The sequence below is a fragment of the Ambystoma mexicanum genome, chromosome 3q, assembly GCF_040938575.1.
Source record: "Ambystoma mexicanum isolate Mex_15411 chromosome 3q, UKY_AmexF1_1, whole genome shotgun sequence".
NCBI lineage: Eukaryota > Metazoa > Chordata > Amphibia > Caudata > Ambystomatidae > Ambystoma > Ambystoma mexicanum.
The window spans coordinates 1,219,601,120-1,219,620,243 of record NC_090926.1 but is presented as its reverse complement, the minus strand read 5'-3'; the positions used below and the strand labels follow the sequence as shown (position 1 = coordinate 1,219,620,243).

The window sequence follows — 19,124 nt, the reverse complement described above, 5'->3', positions numbered from 1 at the left end:
GCCATGTGAACAATGACCACTGGGCGTAAGATAGCTTTTGAAGTGTACATGCTGTTTGGCACCTTGGGCGTTCGCGCCCCTGACAGCACCCCATGGCAGCCCACATCCACTGGTGTGAACTGCCTTTAATAGTGGGGGGTGGGATGGGATGGATGGGCCGGGAGGCGTGCAGACAAGGCACTGGAACACTGCTGAATGGAGACACACTTATGTGGATTGCAGGGGCACGGTCTGCTTCAGGGGAGGCCTGCCTGGAGACACAGGGTCTGAGGAGGCCATGTGAACAATGACCCCTGGGCGTGGGATACCTTTTGAAGTGTACATGTTATTTGGCACCTTGGCCGTTCGCGCCCCTGACAGCACCCCATGGCAGCACACATCCACTTGCACGAACTGCTTTTGATAGTGGGGGGTGGGATGGATGGGCCGGGAGGCATGCAGACAAAGCACCGGAACACTGCTGAATGGAGACACACTTATGTGGATTTCAGGGGCACGGAATGCTTCAGGGGAGGCCGGCCTGGAGACACTGGGTCTGAGGAGGCCATGTGAATAATGACCACTGGGCGTAAAATAGCTTTTGAAGTGTACATGTTGTTTGGCACCTTGGGCGTTTGTGCCCCTGACAGCACCCCATGGCAGTGCACATCCACTTGCGCGAACTGCTTTTGATAGTGGGGGGTGGGATGGATGGGCCAGGAGGTGTGCAGAAAGGCACCGGAACACTGCTGAATGGAGACACACTTATGTGGATTGCAGGGGCACGGTCTGCTTCAGGGGAGGCCTGCCTGGAGATACGGGGTCTGAGGAGGCCTTGTGAACAATGACCCCTGGGCGTGGGATACCTTTTGAAGTGTACATGTTGTTTGGCACCTTGGCCGTTCGCGCCCCTGACAGCACCCCATGGCAGCGCACATCCACTTGCGCGGACTGCTTTGGATAGTGGGGGGTGGGATGGATGGGCCGTTAGGCGTGCCGGCAAGGCACCGGAACACTGCTGAATGGAGACACACTTGATTCACCTAAAAACTGAAACAACCATTGATAAAAAATATGTTGTGTTTTATTTGTTTTCTTATTTTGATGGCACAAAAATACTAGACATTGTAAAGGTCTGGTTGCAGCTCAGCGAGGGAAAATGCCCTGTACTGACCACTGTCACTGGGGAAAGTTTGTCTAATGGCGCCAACGACACAGGCGGGTATTACTCGTCGAACGCGGTGTCCAAGCCTCCCATGAAGCCACCATGTGTACAAACGATAGGCCACCAGCCGGTACCACCTATGAAAGAGAAAGATACAATCTGTTTTTAAATGACCAAGATAAGTGTATTAAACCTTAGTTGTCAATGACAATTCTTGTATGCAATAGCATTTTTGCCAGGACAAATGCTAACTAGACACTGCACAATATTGAACGACTTTTATGCTACTATTACTAGAGAATTGTAAGACTAAACGGATATGACAATGATATCTTGAAGTTACGAGAATATAGGGCCAACCGTGAAATAGTAGTGGCCTAACTGACATCACAACCAGACTACACTTACTCGTTACTTGGATTACGAGGGTGAACTGTTGTGCAAAGTTTGTGCATAAGCACCATCAAAATCCTCAACATGGACCGTGTGAGACAAACGTCCATGAAGTCTGGCAGCTCGGTAACGCATTTCGCCTGTGGATCGCCTTGCGATATGTATGACAAGCATCCAGAGTTTTCTCGGCAGCAGCAGTTCTCCACCTCGGTTGGCATTAGCGCGCACCGATTGCAGATACACCAGGTGGAAACACTGTCCATGCGACTAGGCCCAGGCTCTTCATCTGTTGAAACATCCGCCCAACTGTTGTCCAAATCCCCATCGTTTACAGAGCTTGCTCTTTCCAGTAATTCTTCCTCGGAATACTCGGGCTCATACAGGTAGGGCATTATTGTTGCCATTGTGTGGTAAAGAAACGAAAATAATTTATAGCGGTCGTACTGGTATCTGTTCACACGGGTTACAAGCAACGAAGGTAGCTGACCAGAGCACAGAAATGAGTCACAGAATACTCAAAGAAATACAGCGAGAGATATGGAAAAGAAAATCTGCTGTCGTGTGTTGTGAAACGCTCTGCTTATATTTGTCGAGGAAAGAGGCTTCCTGCCATTTTCATGGTGACACGTCATTAGCTGAAGCGCAGAGAATGTTGACACGAGACATGCTTTGGCGTTGTGTAATGGGCGGTACGTGTCTAGTGATGTCAGGCTCAGGGGCGGGGGATATGATTTAGTTCCGCAAACGCAGGTCACCCAGGGCGATGCGGGAAGTGATAAGATTATCACAAGATGGCCGCACCCTGCTGCCTGATTTTGCTTGTGTTCAAGAGACGAAAACTTGGATAAGGTGCATAGGACATTTTTGTACGATCGATCGAATTATGGTTAAAAGCACATAGGGACAATATTTTCTGACCGAACCATTACTTTAATGTCAACAATCGTCTCCTTCACAGCACAAATACAGATGGAAGGTTGTCTGTGTTTGAAATCGTCGACTCGAGTTTCGGCTCGAATGGTACACCAACAAGTAGTAGGACCAACCTCATCAGGACGAAATGCAATGGTGGGGCAGGGAGAACCTCTTGGCACTATACCCTAGATCCTCGATGGGTGGGTCCACAGTGAGTACTGGATGATGTGCTCAATATAGAATGAGGGCACGTTCATATAGCTCGGCTGTAATTCAGTTTGCCTCTCTCTGGAATGGGGGCGCATGGCATTACGACCTCTCTCTGGAGCGTCCCGGCTCGGCAAAAGTACGGGAAGAGTTCAGTGCTCCGTCTGACCCAGTTCCATCTACTGTGAAATGGGAGGCATTGTCAGAGCAGTCAAGTTTCATTATGAGAGACCGTCTTTTTGATGGAAATACAAGTTCTTTGATGTTGCCAACAATTCAACTTTGTCCTTTGCTGCTTGAGTAGTGAATTAAAGAGTTGACATAGAATTGGCTTAAATTAAAGCCAAAAAAGAACGCAAACCAGGTAAAACCACTGACCCATTCTATAAAGAATTCCCAACACTTTTCGCCTCCAAATTGCACCCCAGATTTAACAACTTTGCTAAATGTGGGGAAATTACCAGTGTGATGGAAAACAATATTGTAGAACGAGAGAAAGATCCACTTAAACTGTCCAGCTACCGGCCAATCTCATTACTAAATACAGATTATACATTATTCACAAATAGACTATCATCAATGTTTAAGGATGTTTTAGCTCCAGCCCATACTAGTTTCATGAAGGGAAGCATCTGATAATATTATACTGTTCAGGCATGTGTCTGAGGTTGCAAGCCATACTATGGAACTAGCTGCAGCAGTGTCATTAGATGCAGAAAAAGCCTTTGATAAGGTCTCCTGGCTTTTTCTACTTGAAAAGCTAAATTGGTTCGATGCAAGCAATCTACAGCAACTCTCGGAATTGACATCATAGTATCTGCTCCATTCTCACTTAACAGAGGAATATGACAAGGATGTCCTTTATCCCCTTTACTTTTTCTCCTCTTCATTGACTCCCTTATTTTTAACCTCAAACAAAATGTAAACATTAAGGGCATGCAGTCTGCAAATGTATTAAAGAATATGCCTTTATTTTAGACACAATGGTAAGTTATGCAGACACAAGACATGATCACAGATCGAAACATGAAATTTGGAAACAACCCTGAAGAGATTGTCATTTAATGGGAAATGTCATACCGAATTTGGTAACAACTAAAACGTCTCCAGTTTAAAAAAGATACCATATGTTAAACTGAAATCTGATTGGACACTGGACATGCTGCAGTAAAACCATCTTGGGAGGAAATGGGGCTTGCTCAATACTCTTCAGCCTCCTCCTCTCCTTCCACAGAGTCGACACCCACCTCTTCATAATCCTTCTCCAAGGTGGCCATGTCTTCACGGGCCTCAGAGAACTCACCTTCCTCCATGCCTTCCACTACATAACAGTGGACAAAGGCACACTTGGAATACTTTAAGTCAAATTTATGGTCCACGCGTGCCCACGGCTCAGCAATTGCTGTAGTATTGCTCAACATACAGCATGCTGCACCTTAGCCAGGTCACCACCAGGAACCACAGTAGGAGGCTGGTAGTTGATACCAAACTTGAAACCAGTTGGGCACTGTAAGGAACTCCTGGTGGCAACAGTAAAGACAGACACAAGTGATCACAGTTCAAGGGTGTTTATTAAACTCTATAAATGGGTGAGAAAAATGCCTAATCTAAAACTAACTCTAAGACTCTAAGATGGGGACAAGCTACGAGCATCAAATAATAAGAAGGCAGTCCTAGTGGCGTCTTGTCAAATAAAAAGGGCCTATACTAAAAAAAAAAATATTGCCAACCCTTACCGCTCAGTTACAAAATAGTGTGGGATAATATTCCCCCTAAAATAAAGAAGTGTTCACAAAATGATAAGTCAGGATATTATAGCCGGGGTCTGCCTTACCCACGTTTTTAGCACGGGACAAGGTGGGACTCTCGAGCACAGCACACTACTGGGCTTCTCCAGCACGAGGCTACAGTTCCTTTCAGCAATATCAGGAACTTCGGTGGTCAAGTCTCTTTCCTATACAGTCTGTTGCCTTCGAGGGCCTGATGTGTCAACCATAACAAAACAAAAGTTCCTTTCTGTAATCTTTTACATTGGGTGATGACTCTTCACCCCTGGATCCCCCTCAACCAGGCTCTGATCCTCTCAAATGTTAGCCTTCCTCTGTCGGGTTCACTACAGCCTTTCACTCAAAATCTCTTTACCTGTAGTATTCACGAGTCTCAATGTCCTTTTGAACAACCTTTCACTGTGGACATCCCTCAGCCGGGTTCACTTTTGTCAACACAATGTTCACGGGTTATCATGCTTCACCCCGCTTTGCAGGCATCCCTCAGAGGGTTCACATTTGCCAGCTACACAGTTCCATCAGACCCCTTAGGTTGTTCACTTTACCCAAGTCTGAATCTCAGCCCGCTGTCAGGCATTCCTTTAAAGCCACCAGTCAGGCTTTCTCCAAAGCCCCCGGTCAGGCTTTCTCTAAAGCCCCCAGTCAGGCTTTGCACAGTTCATTCTACACAATTCAGTGTGCTTTATCACAAATGAGGGATTCACTTCCCTTAGCTTTCCTATTGGTTTATGATAGCCTCCCTCGGTCGGGCTCAGACCATCAATTCACTTTGGTTTCCTCTTGGTTTATGATAGCCTCCCTCGGTCGGGTTCAGACCATCAATTCACTTTTCTTTCCTCTGGGTTCCGGGTCAAAGACTTTTGAGTGTACAAGGGGTTTTACTCGACCCTTCTATGACCACTTTCACCTCCTACGCCGGGCTATCCTAGGGCCTCCTGGTATCTGTAGTTTTAACAAAAGGGGACCAACCAGAGTCTTTCGAATAAGTGCACAAGTGGCGCTGGATCACTCTGCAGCTGGTCTTTCCCTGGGTTTTAAAAGTTCAGTAACAGATAAGTTCTTTGTTCAAATCATGTTGCCGTTTACAACCTTTGCTCAACACAGCATGGTCTATTATCGGTTCTCCCTCCGACTCACTGGCTGCGCTGAACTCCTTGCTGTTTCTTGTCTCTGGAGCCAAGGACGGTACCATGGTAGCAAGCGCCTCCCTCTGCCTTGGTTATCAGTGTGGGAGGGCTCCATAAACAATTGACATCTGTTACACCACACGCTAGCTGTAGTTCCCGGTTTTATAATTCCTCTTTCTGAGGTTTCGCAGGTCTGGGTCGGAAAGGACAAGGGCACTCCTTGTCGTCCTTTCAAGTCTTGCCGCCTTTCTACTCCTCTTGCTCTGCCATCCTGGAAGTGCCACCTCCTCGTGCGTTTTGCCTTGCTCAAAGAGTGCTCTTGTGCTCCACCTTTTATCCTTGTGGGGAAGGGAAAGGGCCGTCAGGTGTTTGTAGTTATTGTCAATTGCCTAAATCTGCCTGACCCTTGTGTTGGGACATGCCAGGTAAACGGCCCTGGTGTTAGTCCGCTGTCTGTCATGGTGTCGGAAAGTGTTCATGTCGGAAAGGGAGGCTAGAACATCTGAATATCCTAAGGGGTAGGATGTGGAAAAGGTGTTATAAGAAAGGGGGTACCGCATCTCAACCGTCGGTGTCCCACCTCCACTCCCCGAGGACCCCTTATCCAGGTGATCCTACCTCACTAGTCCACCCCCAGGAACTGGATCCAATAGCGATGGCTGTGTCCTGGCCACCTGGATGACAGAACCCGGGGACTGGTCAGTGAGACACCTTCAGGTTTCTCACAGCATCAGTTCACAAACTAGATGCTGCGCTTGGTCTTGATGGTTTACTGTGGCAGCATTGACATCTATGGGCACTACATCACCACGGTACAACTGACCGAAAAACATGTATTTACCATGGCGTGGGTCACATTTCACTATCTGGTTGGCTGGCTCAAAGCAAACGTTAGTGATCTCTGCCGCAAAGAGCTACTCAGGGTAAGCTTTCCCTGCAGAGATCAATGGGTTATAGGTGGCAAGAGGGAAGGTACACCAGGCGCACCAAGTTGGTCTGGAACTCTGTAAAATCAACTTTTAGAGCGCCATCAGGTTGGTATATGTTGTTCGCTCAATGTCCAGGCTCCGGTGCCAGATGTCATGTATGGCCTCATTATCCATTATGAATGCACAGTCTGAATGCTCCAGACACACATATGGGACTGCAAATCAAATTGGATGCATTAGGTCAATATGCGAAAGAAAATGGTCTACGAATAAACATCAATAAGACAAAGATAGTCGCATTTATGGGCAAAATTAAACGCAATAAATCCAACTGCATGAGATTAACCATTGACCAAACCCATGTGGAAAGTGTAGAATGCTACAAATACCTAGGTGTATACATTGACAAAATAAACTCTGTTGGAACACCCAATAGGAAGAAACTAAGACCAAAAGCCTGAAAATCACCTATGCCTTGAGTAATTTCATTGGTTATCAATGTGGATGCTCAACGAAGGCCCTAATTATGCTTTAGACCGCAAAGATCCTTCCGTGTATGTTATATGGAGTAGACGTATGGGGGTGTAAGCGCATAAAGAAATTGGCAAAGTTGGAGGTAAACATACTTAGACTGCTACTACGCATGCCTATAGTACCTCCTATAGAATATATACTGCTAGAATTGAATCTAATAAGCTACAAAGAAATTATAGAGTTGAGAACTACCATGAGTTATGAAAATTTAACTACCTTAAACAATGGAACCACCATGGTGGATGCTTACCAAGCTTTTAAACACTTATACATTCTATGACTTTGGTGCACTTGGCAATATGCATCGTACACATGAGAGTTGGACGAGAGGGTATGAAATACTTAACATCACACACACTAATATGAGCATAAAGAGATGGGTTAAGAAGAAACTAACATTGCTAGCGAAGGAAGAACAAGTAGTCCGCCTTGCCACAAATGTGAATAGTGGAACCTTTATCCAATACTATCTGGAAAATAACATGACACCTCAATACATCCTTGCTTATCTCAATAGTAAATCAGTATGCCAATATCTCCTATTCAAATTTAATGCTAGCGATGTATTGGAAATCAGAGGAGCGAAATTGGGAATAGCGCGCAAAGATAGGTTATGTCGATTATGTGGTGAACTGATTCTTGAGACGACCAAACATGTCACATGTCCATGTCATAGTTTAAACTGCCTAAGTAATAAGCACTTGAAAGCATATACTCCATTTAATTGTGATGATGTTTTAAACATGTGGCACTCTTTGTTAGAGGGCAATGACATCAATTTGTATATCACATGATGCGATTTTATGAAATTTGTATGGACGTGCTGAGGACTCTCTCAGAAGGAATTTTTTAAACCTATACATATAGATTCCGCTACTGTTGTCAGCCTTTCAGTGTTATCTGCACTGACGACGTGCAATTTTACTTTTTGTACTTTTTAGTTTTCTATGTTATCGTTGTTGTATATGTTTTTGTGATATGCAAAACCATTCAGTGGTTATATATGTATTAAATAAAATGAAATGAAATGAATGCTCCAGTGTGGTATCGGTGGTCAGGATAGAGTTGTAGGAGCAGGGTAAATCGGGAACACCAGCTTTGACTTCTTGCTATAGTCGGCAGATAGGTGCTCTATTAGCAAGGATGCAAAACCAGAGCCTGTGCCACCACTGAAACTCTGGAAGACGTGAAACCCTTAGAGGCCTGTGCACTGGTCAACCAGTTTGCTTATTCTGCCCAGCAGCAGGTTGATTATTTATTTGCCGATGGTATAGTGGCCCACCTCATCAATGACCTTGGGTTCCAAGTCGATGAACACAGCCCAGGACACATGTTTGCCAGCACCAGTCTCACTGAAGAAGGCGTTGAAGGAGTCGTCGTCGCCCCCAATGGTCTTGTCACTTGGCATCTAACCATCAGGCGGGATGCCATGTTCCAGTCAGTAAAGCTCCCAGCAGGTATTGCCGATCTGGACTCCAGCCTGGCCAATGTGGATGGAGATGCCCTCACGCCTGATGATCCGCAAAGAACAAGGATGAGGAAGTGGAAGCGTTACTCTGTCCGACACAAAGAGTCAGCTAAGTAACCGAATATCTCAGCTTATCCAGATGATGTCCTCATTTTCCTATCACAACGGTCTACCTCCTTGCCATTACTTTTAAACACCATTTTAATATGTATGCCAGCATCTCAGAATACACCCTTAATACCACAAAAATCCAAAATCATACAGCTGAACACAAATTGCTTTAAAAGCAACACAGCACACTTTGGCCTGAAATGGCAAAAAGACAAAAGAAAATACTGAGGAATATGGTTCAACAAAGACCTGCTATGCCAGAGAGTCCATGGGCCTCATTACAACCCTGGCGGAAGACCATGGTGCTATTAGCACCATGGTCCATGCCGGTAAGTTACCGACTCCGCCATGGAGAAAGGGGGAATTACCACCCCATTACGAGGTTGGCGGGGCGGTAATTCCCCCTTCCTCCATGGGCCTTCCCCATTCCCATTTTTGCCCCATAGGGCTCAATGGGAATGGGGAAGGAGCTAAGTACGGTGCCGCAAATTGCGGTACCGTAATTAGCACCAATGTCCCTTTGCAGGTCCCTACTTTAACGGCTAGTCTACACCAGCCGTTAAGGTCGGGTCCCGCAAAGGGACCTCGTAATTAGGCGCTAATACGTTAACGCCGCCGCAGCCTTTTACGGCGACGTTAACCCATTAGCGCCTGGGTCGTAATGAGGCCCCATATCTTCATTAATCTCCTCCAAAAGATTAAAGATCAATTAGAAGGCTGGTCGTCCAAACATCTAACCTGGTGGTGCACAGTTGTGTGAGGAGTCAGAAATGTAAAGCAGAAAACTTGGTGAAGGTTTTTCATACTTTGCCATTTTATTAACTTAAAAAGATGTGACAAATGCCTCACTATCTCTAACCTAAAGAGAATTTCCGTGCCTATCAAAAAAAGGAAAGGAAGCACTCTAATGAAAGGAATCTGTCCCTCACTCTTGTACATACTTCAAAGTTATGAAGGTAATTAATGGCAGTTCAAATGTAACCGAAATAACAGTTAAGTTCGACATTGACCTGATAACTGTATATCCTTGTAACCTGGGTTGGCTCCCCTTCCCCAATTTCAAAGCAGGATTTTCAACCGAAAGTTCAAATAAGAAGGTTCCTCTTTGTAGCCAAGTTGCAATTATAAAGTTTGTCTTACTCCAAAAGGTCTTCCAATTGGACGTCTTAACCACAAGTTCAATCAGATGAAAGTCTTTGTCCCTTCAAGTATAGATAAAAGTTCAACACAACTTCTCCTTCTTAGTAGAACACAAATGATTTCACAATTCTTCTACATCAATAACAATGTACTGTCAGGATGATTTCAACACAATTCATGAAATACTTTAGTGGGTTTGGCACTTATTCTTCTCCATAGTCTTCATGTCATGACCGTAACCTGAGTATCCTCCATTTATTCCTCCAAGATGGTGGCGGATTCACAGTGTAGCGGTCTAGCTGCATTGTCTCCAAAAGACGCTGTTGCTCCGCCCCTTCCATCCAGGAAGTCTTTTCTGGCGTCGGATGCAGTGCCTACACAGGACTGGGAGTCTCGGATGGGAATTAGACATCACATGCTTAGGAAGTGAATCATGGACTGCGTTGCTGAATGAGTTCAGTGAGCTGCGAGCAGCTATCGGGTGTTGCATCGGGCTGCAGAGAGAAGAGCTATCAGAGCTCTGGAGGCGCACCCAGGCAGGGCGGAGCGGTGACTGGGTGGAGGGTGCTGGGCTCGAGGAGGTGGAGCGGACTCTCGAGGCGTATGCAAAGAGTGAGTGTGCTTGGAGGAGGCGGTAAGAATGGGTAAGGGGAAAGGGAAGGTTGGAAAGAAGGGAGGGGTGGAGGAGGAGGTGAAGAGGGAGAGAACGCCGACTGTGAAGTCTACACCTGTGGAGGGAGGGAAAGAGGAAAGGGAAGAGCGCCATCGTAGCAGGTCTCCACGGAGAGATGATGGAGGGGGGCTAGACCGGGGCCACTCTGGAACGGTGACTCAGGAAAAACGCGTTTTGAAAGGGCTGGAAGCCTCAGAGAGCGGTGTGTGGAAGGTGGTGTCGAAGCCTGATAATCGCGAGAAGACGTTTCTGGGGGTGAATCCATTGGAAATTGCTAGATGGGTGAAGGCGGCTGTGGGGGATGTTACTCGGGTACTGGTGGTGGCTGGGGGCTGGTTGTTGGTGGAGGGGACGGATGCTGGTAGCAAGGCTAAGATTCTGGAGGTGCGTTGTATGGGTAGACATGCGGTGCGAGTGTTTGATCAAAGTGGTGTGTCGTGTAAGGGGGTGCTGTATGGAGAGCCTGTGTCTGTGAATATGTCTGAGGTGGAAGAGAAATTGGCAAATGTGGGGGTGCTGGAAGCGTGGAGGTTGGAGAGGAGAGATGCACATGGGGGTGTGGTCTCTACGACTGTGGCAGCGAGGTTTGTGAGGACAGAGTGTCCGGAAGTGGTGGAGTTGGGATACCAGAGGTTTCGTGTGAAAGTTTATGTAGCAATGCCTTTGAGATGTTATAAGTGTCAGCAGTTTGGACATGTGGCTTGAGTATGCAGGAATGAGACACACTGTGGGAGGTGTGGTGGAGATCACGATATTAAGGAATGCAAGGTGGAGACCCCGGAGAAGTGTGTGAATTGTGGGGGGGACATTCTACCACGTTTAGGGGGTGTGAGAGTCACAGGGTGGCGAGAGAGGTGGTGCAGGTAAGGGCGGCGGAAGGTTTATCTTATGCGGAGGCTGTAGCAAAGGTGAAACCGATACGGGTAGTGAGTGAGGTGAGTGGGAAAGAGCCAGTGGTGGATGAGGCTGTGGGAAGGAAGAAAGTCGTGGGTGAGGTGAAAGGCGTAGGAATGGTGGTTGTCCCGAAAACTGAGGCTATATGCTTTATAGTGAGTGTGCTGGAGCTAGTTCAGGGGAATTTGTCTGTCAGTGTGTCGGATCTTACCAAAGGAGTGGTGGAAGCGGGGAGGAGGTTTTTGAGTGTTGTGGATGTGGTGGAACAGGATGTGTTTAGGATGGTTTCTAAAGTGCGGAAGCAGAGTGGGGAGTCGTCATGAGGATTTTGCAGTGGAATGCGAGGAGTTTGTTGAGGAATGGGTAGGAGTTGAAAGCGGTGTTGTGTGGGGAATTGAATGTTGATGTGGTTTGTATTCAGGAGACGTTGTTAAAGGGTGATCTGAGGTTTGTGATTCCAGGTTTTGAGTTGTTTCGTAAGGATAGGTTGGAGGGGAGAGGGGGGGTGTGGTTTTAGCAGTTCGGAAGGGGTTGGTTGCAAGGGAGATTGTGGTGGATGGAGCAGTGGAGGCGATTGGGGCGGGGATTCGGGTAGGGGGTTCAGAAGTATTGGTGTTGAATTATTATAATCTGTGTGAGGTGGTGGAGGTGGGTGTGCTGTCTGTAGTGTTAGGGGGACATATGGGACCTTGTGTTTTGTGTGACGATTTTAACAGGGCCAACACGTTGTGGGGTAGTGATCGGACAGATGCGAATGGGGAACTGTTAGAGGACATGGCTGATGAATTGTGTCTGGTATTGTTGAACGATGGTTCGGGTACGCGGTTGGATGTGAGGACTGGGAAGTTGTTGTGTTTGGATTTGACCTGGGTGTCTGCTGCGATTGCAGGTGAATGTGATTGGGCGGTGCGTGAGGATGGGGACATGGGAATCGATCATTCCGGTATTTTGGTGACTGTGAGGGGTGAGGTAGGAATCAGGCCACGGATGTCTTGGAGTCGGTTGAATTTTAGGAAGGCTGATTGGGAGGTGTATAAGGGAGTGTGTCGGGAATTGATTGTTCCTCAGGGAAGGGATGGGGGGGTGGATGAATGGAATGAGCATCTGGTGCAGGGAATGAGAGCAGCGTCTGCGGCAGCAATTCGGGAGATTGAGAAGGGGAAGGGAGGGAAGGTTGGTGGAATGTTCGAGAGCTGCGGCGGCGCGTAAGAAGGCTAGGGCCAGGGCGGTGAGATCAGGAATGTTGGTGGATCTGGTGACATATAAGAAGGCTAAGGTGGTGGTGCAGAGGGTGATTAGGGAAAGAAAGCGTGGATATTGGATCGGCCATTGTGGGACTCTGGGGAATGATTCTGGTGTGGGGGAGGTTTGGAAACAGTTCAAGCGGATGTCTGGATTAATGAGGCCGCAGGGTGGTGTGTCTGTGTTGTTGAAAGGGGAAGAGGTGGTCAGTGAGGAAGGCGAATTTGTTGGGGGAGTATTTTGCAGAGGTGCACAGTTCAGGGAAATTTCCAGAAGCGGTGAGTCTAGGTATGGGTGTAGTTGAGGAGGAGATGCGGAAGTTGTTGGCGGATGTTGGGCCTTGGGAGGAGCAGTACGAGGTTCCGTTTTCTATGGTGGAGTTGGATGGGGCGATTCGGAAGGGGAAGTGGTCTAGCCCAGGGGTGAATGGGGTCATGTATGTATTTTTGGAGAAGTTGCCAGTGGAATGTAAGTTGGAGGTATTGGCTTTGTTCAATGAGATCTGGAAGAGTGGAGTTTTGCCAAAGTTGTGGAAGAGAGCGATTGTGGTGGCGATTTTGAAGGGTGGCAAGGTTCCTACGGAGTGTAAGTCGTATAGGCCGATTGCGCTGACTGTTGTGATGTGTAAGATAATGGAACGGATGGTGGTTGAGCGATTGGGGTTTTATTTGGAGTCGAATGGGCGTTTTTAGTGATTTTCAGAGTGGGTTTAGGAGGAATCGGTCGGTGGCTGATCCGTTAGTAAGGTTGGTGACTGGGGTGGAGGAGGCGTTGTGTGATGGGGAGTTGGTGGGGGCGTTCTTTTTGGATTTGGAGAAAGCGTATGATATGGTATGGAAGAGCGGGTTGTTGATAAGATTGTTGGAGGTGGGTGTGAAGGGGAGGATGTTTCGGTGGATTAGGGCGTTTTTGGCTGATAGGACCTTTCAGGTGAGAGTGAGGGGGGTGCTGTCTGAGGTTTGGAAGATGGAGAATGGGACGCCGCAGGGGAGTGTGATTAGTGCAATGCTGTTTAATGTGATGGTGGATGGGTTGATTCGGGCTTTAGCGGGAATCGGGTGTCAGGTGGATTTCTTCGCAGATGATGGTGTGGTATGGGTAAGAGGGCGGAGTTTGTTGTTGGTGCAGAGTCGGCTGCAAGCTGCGATAGTGCGAATGGAGGAGTGGTGTGGGAAATGGGGCTTTTCGGTGTCTGTGGATAAAAGTGTGAGTATGGTCTTCTCGAGGAGAAGGGTGCAGCAGGAGTTGGACTTGGTTTTGAAAGGTGTGAGGGTAAAGAGCGTAGAAGAGTTTCGGTACTTGGGGGTGATTTTGGATAGGAAGTTGAACTGGAATGTGCAGGTGGATGGTGTGGTGGATAAGTGTAAACGTAGGTTGAATTTGTTGCGGGCAGTGTCTGGGAAAGAGTGGGGTGCGCAGCAGAAGTGTTTACGAATGTTGTATAAGGGGTTGATTTTGAGTGTGATGGATTTTGGATGTCAGGTGGCAGTGGGTTTCACAGCGAGTCAGAGGTTGCGGTTGGATAGGGTGCAGGCGAGGGCATTGAGGGTGTGTTCGGGTGTGATGAGGTCCTCTCCAGTGAATGCGGTGCAGGTGATTGTGGGGGAGATGCCGTTGGGGATGAGGAGGGATGCGTTAAATATGAGGTGGTGGGTGAAGTGTAGTGCGAAGAGTGTGGCTCATCCGGTGCATGAATGTTTGAAGTATAATTGGAGGTTTGACTACTATAGGGACCGGTGGAGGAGAAAGGGGGGCATTTTGGGGTTTCATATGTGGGAGAAGGGGGTGAAGTGGGGTGTAGGCGAATTGTTGGCTGTGACGGGTACGGATTTGGTGAGATGGCCGATGTGGATGATGGGGTCTCAAAAGGTGTGTTTAGAGTTGGCGAGTGTGGTGTCGAAGAAGCAGGGTTTCTGGGGTGAGATCAAGGCTTTGGGTCAGGCGTATGTGGCAGGGAAGGAAGGATGTAAGGTGTTCACGGATGGTTTGAAAGATACTGTGTCTGGGAGAGTGGGTATGGCGTATTATTTGGAAAGCACTGGGGAGTATAAAGTGGGGCGTCTGACGAATGATGTGTCTATTTGTACGGCTGAGTTGGTGGCGATTGCATTGGCGATTCATAGGGTGTGCGAGTTGGGGTATGAGAAGGTGGTGGTGTTCTCGGATTAATTAAGTGGGTTGCAGGTGATTGTGGCAGGTGATGGTGATAGGAAGGATGTGATTTTGAACATCAGGAGGAAGATTGATTGGTGTGTGCGTGGGGGAATGGATTTGGAGTTGGTGTGGGTCCCCAGTCACAGTGGCATTTTGGGTAATGAGTTGGTGGATCTGGCGGCGGGTGAAGGTATGAGGAGGGGAACGGTTGATGTGAGGTTGCCTTTGAGTGTGGATGGGGTGAAGGCTGTGGTGGTGAGACGGGTTATGGATGAGTGGCAGGAGAGGTGGGTGAGTGGGGTGAAGGGCAGGTGGATGTCCGAGGGAAAGTGTCGGTGAAGGTGGACGCAGGAAGTCTGGAATGGAGGAGGCGGAAGGAGGTGATGCTGAATCGGTTGAGGATAGGGCATGTGGGGCTGAATGACTGTCTGCATCGAGTGGGGAAGTGTGAGTCGAGGGACTGTGCAGTGTGTGGGGTGCCTGAGACTGTGGGACATTTTTTGCTTAGGTGTGAGAGACATGTTGTGGAGAGAGAATTGATGAGGGTTCGGTTGTCTGCGCTGGGTGTGGCTGAGATGAGTGGGAAGGCTTTGCTGGGAGGTGACGGGGTGAGAGGCAGGAGGCGGAGCAGTGTGTTGTTGGATTTTGTGAGACAGACAGGGCGGTGGGAGGAGTTGTGAATTTATGTGGGCTATGTGTTGATTGGTGGGTTGGTGCACATCATCCTATTGGATGGGTAAGCGCCTGCGTGGGTCCGCCCACGCATTCGGTAATTTAGAAGAAGAAGAAGACTGCTTGCGATTCAGTGACCGGCTCCTGGAAGGGTGCAGGTGCGGAGGTGCGCACGCAGAGCGTGGCGGGGCGCACGCAGTTCGTGGGGGGGCGCACGCAGTTCGTGGCGCTTCGAGGCCTTGGGTTTCGGAGGCGACAGACGGAGTGCAGGCCCCCGGGGGTTTGGGGATTGAACGCTGGAGTGCGGTCGGCGTGTTTCGGGTCGGTGGTTGGGCTGTTGTGAGGTGTTGCGGGGATGGCGGATGCGATTGGTAGTGGCGGGAGTAGCGGAGCTGGGGTCGGGGAGTGAGTTGGTGGGGGGTGTTTGTTTGTGGTAGGGTGGCTGTTGGTGTGGATTGGCGGGGTGTGGTTTGTGGTAGGGTGGCTGGTGGTGTTGGTTTGGGGGTGGTGGTTGTTTGTAGTTTGGTGGCTGGAGGTGCGTGTGGTAGTGTGGGTGTCGCTCGGGTTGGTAGCGGTGGGTTGGCGGCAGCGCGCGGTGCCTCGCCTGAAGCGCATGTGTAGGCGTACGGGCTGGGGTCTCGCGGGTCTGCGCGCCCGTCTCCGTGAGTTTGGGGTGTAGTGTCTGTTGGTGTGGATTGGTGGGGTGTGGTTGTTTGCGGTGGGATTGCGGGTGGCTGGTGTTGGGTTGGTGGGATGTGGTTGTTTGCGGTGGGGTTGCAGGTGGCTGGTGTTGTTTTGGGGTAGTGGTTGTTTGTGGCTGGTGGTTCGTATGTGAGTGTGGGTGTCGCTCAGGTTGGTCGCGGTGGGTTGGCGGCAGCGCGCGGTGCCTCGCCTGAAGCGCATGTGTAGGTGTACGGGCTGGGGTCTCGCGGGTCTGCGCGCCGGTCTCCGGGCTCGCTGGGTGGTGTGAGTTTGGGGTGTAGTGTCTGTTGGTGTGGATTGGTGGGGTGTGGTTGTTTGCGGTGGGGTTGCGGGTGGTTTGTGTGGAAGTGTGGCCTGTGTGTTGATTGGTGAAGGTGGTGCACATCATCCTTTAGGATGGGGAAGCGCCTGCGTGGGTCCGCCCACGCGTTCGTTAATTAAGAAGAAGAAGAAGAAGAAGAAGAAGAAGAAGAAGAAGGATGCAGTGCCTGGGTGCGTTGCTACTCCTGCACGACAATGCTTTGTAAGTTTGTTTACTAACAAACTCTTTCATAGTCTGTGTGTCCAACTGTTCCCTCGTAGGACTATTGTTCCTCTCCTCTTGTACTTTACTTTACTTTTTTTCTTGATTCTTGATCGTAGGTAGAAGTCAGCCTTTCCACTCCACGCCGCGGCTCCACCTGTGTTGTACAGCCACGCGGGTCTTTCCCAGCAGGGCGGGCTGAATCCAAAGGCGAGCAGCAGTTCAAACTGCTTGAATGCACGGCTATACACATTTCCTTTCCGAAGATTAACGATCTTATGGGCAGTCGCGATCCGGCATTTAAACTTACATTCTCCTTCTTATTAGCACCCTCTGTGTTTCAGGTACGAGGAACACCGACTGCATACAAAGAGATCACTTTCTGCAGAACGATTAAAACACCTGCGTTAAAGGTAACAAGCAATTAGCGATTCGATTCTCATTTCATTTCATTTCGTTAATGGCACAGACTCCCAATTTCCTGTAGGGGGCTTTCGGTCATACTCCCTTTTCTTCTTAGGGTTTGCTAGCATCTCTGATTCATCTCCAGTCTTCATGGAAGCAGACTCCACGTCTTTTCTAAGTCGAGAACATCAGGTACCTTTCCTTCTGCTCAGCCCTTCTTCTGAAAAGCCCTTTTTCTGCACTGCAAACTATTTTCACTTTTACTTTTGATCTGTTTTCCATCATTTTCCCGTACAAGAACCGTCCCTCCATTGAGCCTTTCAGCTTAACCTAACAGCTATTACCAACCTCACATTTACCCAAGCAGATCTCCGAACAGCACTCCAGAGGGTCCAGTGGGAAGAAGCCTAGCAACTCCAGTCTACAACAGGGTTGTATTCCCAAGAGGGTTTCCCTAGGCTTCTCTTCTCACTCTGGCCTTTGTATTGCCGGAGGGGAAGGGAGACCCGGGTAAGCTTTCCTTTCATCCTTTCATCCCGTTGCAGTTTTGCCTGATCAGGTTGGTGGAAATTGTCTTCGTGGTGACTTTGACTATTTCTTATCTAATACTGCCAAAGCATTATTACAGATAGCAACGCCAAGATTACAGGTCACCCGTTGACATAGTCCAGTAATGGATCAGGCACAGCAGCAACAGCTTTTTGCCACGGTTCAGTCCTTGACTGCGGAGGTTCAGGCGTTTAAACAAGAAAATGCCTTATTAAGGCAACATGTGGTTAGGTCACCCAGCTGTTTGGAACTTCCTCCTGGGCCATTACCCAGGGGAAGATATGATGGGAACCCACATAAATTGAAAGAGTTCCTTGAAGCCTGTTCTGTACAGTTTGCCTTTAAGACTGTGTTTTTTCATACTGACTGATATGATTGCACACGTTACCGGACCCGCCTTAGCTTGGGCAACACCTTTTGTGACAGCCAATAATCCTATATTAGATTCCTACCAACCATTCGCTAACAGCCTTGAGACGATGTTGGGAAAGCAGGAGATAACTGTTTCAGCCCAGGAATAACTATTAGATTTCCGACAGGGTTCTCAAGATTTGTTAACCTCTATCACGAGGTTTAAACCGCTAGCTGCAGGAACGGCTTGTGCAGATGATGCCTTTATTACTCTATTTCAATGCGGTTTAAACGAAGAACTTAAGACGAAATTTCCCGTGTGTCGCACCCTCTAGTCTGGGAGAGATGATAGTGATGGTTATGCAAATGGCCTATAGACTGCAAGAGAGACACCAAGAGAGACGCAGACATCGGGGTGCACGTTTGTCTTTTGTAGAACTTCAACAAGTTCCTCCTGGTTCACTAACTTGTCTGGACTATTACTAAAAGATTCCTTATCCTGGTTCACTCTCCTGCCAGGACCTAAATGATTCAAACACCACTACAAGTACTCTGTGTTGAAGTTTACTTCAAATAGTTTCATGAAGTCTTTTGACTTTCAACAACATTAGCAATTTCGTGAAGGCATGATACACATTAGTGTTGTTTGTTCCATTCTTGTTTGCAATGCAGGTTATGTTTCTGTCTTACTGAATACTTTCTATCAGGAGGTCTTCTTTCCTGCCACTCTTGTTTTCCCACTTTTACATCAACCAACGGCTGGCAATTTTTTTTTTACAACACTTGCCATCCTTTGGCTTTGGTAATGCTTGTTGACTTCCTGCTCAACTACTGCCTCTTCCTCACTTTGGCAGTAATGGTTATAATTAGTTGTCTTCAGGATTGCTCTTTCTTTACTTTGGCAATGCATGGTAGTATTAGTAAGGTGAGAAACCCCTCGCACTTCGCGCTTGGCCAATGTAGTTATACAGTGTCTTTAGAAAAGGTTGTCCATGAAATGATGTCCCAGAGTCTCGGGTCGAATGCTAGTCCAGTTTATTTTCTGGTAGTAACTTGTGCAAAAAACAGCCAACACATGTTTCGACTAGATGTCTTTCTCAAGGCTGTGCGTTCATATTACATAAACAGATTGAATAATAATAGATGCCATAATAATGTTTGTTTTACATTAGATCATTGGCATAATCAATTGCAAGGCACAAAT

At 48.0% G+C, this 19,124-nt stretch overlaps 1 pseudogene; it reads right to left on the bottom strand.

Moving 5' to 3' along the window:
- Nucleotides 1-3,858: 3,858 nt before the first annotated feature.
- LOC138581979 (tubulin alpha-1B chain-like) lies at nt 3,859-8,561 on the bottom strand (annotated as a pseudogene).
- Nucleotides 8,562-19,124: the final 10,563 nt, after the last annotated feature.